Consider the following 2,989-nt stretch of genomic DNA (forward strand, 5'->3'; position numbering starts at 1 on the left):
GTTCCTCCAACTGAAGTTGGGATGATTGCGCCACCCAGGGTTGTATGTATTGCTGTAAGGATCATTCTGCTGCCTTGGGGCATTCCCCATATAATCAACCTGTTCAACATCAGAAGACATAGCAGAATTAGATGGAAAAGTAGTAGAGGATGAAGCAAACATACCTCCATGCAGCTGTAATGTGGGCCACCACAAAACTAGCAGCCAACGTTCGCTGCATGAACCGGCATCTAGAGTTGGTCGATCTTCTTGGCTAGAAGCTCCACTTGAGCTGCCAAGGCTCCTGTAGAGTCCACTTGGTTGACCACTCCCTGTCTTCCTGGCCGGCTTCTAGAGGATTGCCACTGATAGTTGTTCATGGCCATTTCCTCTATCAAGTTCTGAGCCTGCTCGGGCGTCTTCTTAGCGCCCACCCTCGCATCCACCATTTGCCTTGTTGCAAGGTTCAACCCGCTGTAGAAGGTCTGAACCTGCATCCACACTGGCAATCCGTGATGTGGGCAGCATCTCAAAAGATCTTTAAATCTCTCCCATGCATCGTACATGCTTTCATCATCAAACTGCACAAAAGAAGATATGTCATTTCTAAGTTTAGCAGTTTTAGCGGGAGGAAAATACTTATATAAAAAATTTTCGGCCAACGCCTTCCAGGTAGTGATCGTCTGTTATGGAAGAGATTGCAACCATCTCTTTGCTCTGTCCCTCAAGAAAAATGGAAACAATCTCAGGCGAATGGCATCATCGGTTGTTCCATTTATTTTGAATGTGTCACAAATCTCCAAAAAGTTGGAGATATGTGCATTGGGATCCTCGCTGGGCAATCCTCCAAATTGCACGCTTTGCTGGATCATCTGGATAACATTGGCCTTTATCTCAAAGTTATTGGTCGCTACAGCAGGTCTGACTATACTCATTTTCGTCCCATCTAAAGATGGTCGAGCAAACTCGCACATCGTCCTCTGATCGTCGTTGGCCTGGGGGTCATGGTTTTCCATCGTGTCTAGTCTATCCACAGGTACCTCAACCTCAATCTCCTCCTCTTCTAATTGCAACCTCTTTCTTAAGAGTCTGAGGGATCGTTCTGGATCAGATAGAGGCTCTATAAGATTCGAGTTTGAGCTCCTAGTCATAAACTACCTGAAACCAAAAGTCCACACAACCACCAATCAACAAAAACAATATAATAATAAATGATAATAAAAATAAAGAATAAATGAATAAACAAATAATGACTAAATTAACACAAAAACAATTCACTCTAGTTCACCGTTACTGTTTCCCCAGCAACGGCGCCAAAAACTTGATGGGCTCTTTATGCAACCTACACCTAAGGCAGTGAACCTACTGATGCAGCCTAGCACTAGTGAGTATCATGGTCGTATCCCTAGAGATCGGGTGAACCTAGAGTTACTACTGTTTGCTATGTTATCTAGTCTGAAATAGGGTGTGAAAGTTCTAACGTACCAGCTAATGGTTATGAGTGCAAATAAGTAAATGAAGAACAATGGATAATCAAAAGACAATTGCAAAGAGAGAAACAAACCCAAAAGGGAGCCTAAGTGATGGAATTCTAAAGATGAATTTTATGGATTGCCGATCTTGCTTACCCGTGCCTAAATCCTGAATTGAATCCCGGTTCCTCTCTCGAGCTTACCGGATTCCTGAACCTGCACTAACCTAATGGAATCTCTTCCTATCGGATTACTACATATTAGCATTAAGTATGATTTAAAACTATTAAGAGTTATTAGTTCTTAATCCGTCGAGTAAATCAACCTTATCTCTAAGTGTTAACTACCAGTTCTTACTATTCAATGTCCAGTTGTAACAAGCATTTCTCAATGTCAAGAAACAACCTAATAAACAATTAATCCAACGTCTCAAATTAACTGAATCAAACTTTTATTACTAAATAGCAAGAAGATTGCAAGAATGACAATTATAAAAACTAACAATTAAGCATAATCCATCAACAAAGGTGAACCCTAATGGATTCAAAAGATCTAGCTACTCATGTTCATGGTTAAAGCAATTAGGGAACAAAATAAGGAAAAACAAATTAAAGGCATGTACACCCTTCTCTTTCAAGCTGAATGAGAAACCCTAAATTTGCAAATTCGAAATCTCAAACCCTAGTTGCCTCTTGAATGCTCCTAAAGTTTGTCTTGATCTTTAATTCGATGTTGGAACAAGTGAAATCCCTCCTTCAATTGATGAAATTTATCTCTCAAGGTCTACAATTGAGGTATAGGAAATAATTGATTAAGTGTGTGTCTTGGAATTGAGTCCAAAAATCGTCCCCCCTCTAAAAGAACTCAAAATTGCCTATATAGTTGATTCAGTATGGCCGGAGTCCAGGCTGTGATGATTCAAAGACGCACGAGTCCGCAAAGGTCAATCTGTGGAGTCTGTCTTGACTCCTTCCAAGCCGTGCCCAAGCCGGTCGGGCCACCACAGCCGGAGGCCGTGGTGGCTACCAAGTCGTACGAAATGGCACAATTGGGGATAGCCTCTTGGTAATTCAGCATGGCCGGAGTCCAGGCCGTGCTCAACCCTCGGGGTGCTAGTTCTCACCCAATTTGATGGATTTTGGTCCGTAATCACACGTATTTCCCTCGATTATTGATGGTGTCCTTCGAAAATGACCTGAAACGAGAAAGGAAACAAAAGACAGGTGATTCTAGCATAAAACGGGATAATCATGCATAAAAATGTAAACAATCGGGCATGAAAACATGTGTAGTATGATGCTTATCAGAGAATAACCTCGAAAATGTGTAGATTTATGAATTTGAAAAAAGAACCCCATAATAATGCTAATAATCTAATATGAGAAAATGACCCCATAAAAATGGTATATTTATCAATATAAGAACATAACCCCATAAACGTGTATATTCATGAAATTGAGTAAATAACCCCGTAAAAGTAGTGTAATTGCGAGTCTGAGAAAACAACCTCATAGATAGATAAATTTTTAAATATGAGA

At 40.7% G+C, this 2,989-nt stretch overlaps 1 non-coding gene across 1 annotated transcript; it reads left to right on the forward strand.

Annotated features, from left to right (window-relative positions):
- Window positions 1-486: 486 nt before the first annotated feature.
- On the forward strand, window positions 487-593 carry LOC112533835. Its single transcript, XR_003078190.1, has one exon. It is a non-coding gene; the product is annotated as a small nucleolar RNA R71 (small nucleolar RNA).
- The last annotated feature ends 2,396 nt before the right edge of the window (window positions 594-2,989 follow it).

This window comes from Ricinus communis, chromosome 6, assembly GCF_019578655.1.
Source record: "Ricinus communis isolate WT05 ecotype wild-type chromosome 6, ASM1957865v1, whole genome shotgun sequence".
Classification (NCBI taxonomy): domain Eukaryota; kingdom Viridiplantae; phylum Streptophyta; class Magnoliopsida; order Malpighiales; family Euphorbiaceae; genus Ricinus; species Ricinus communis.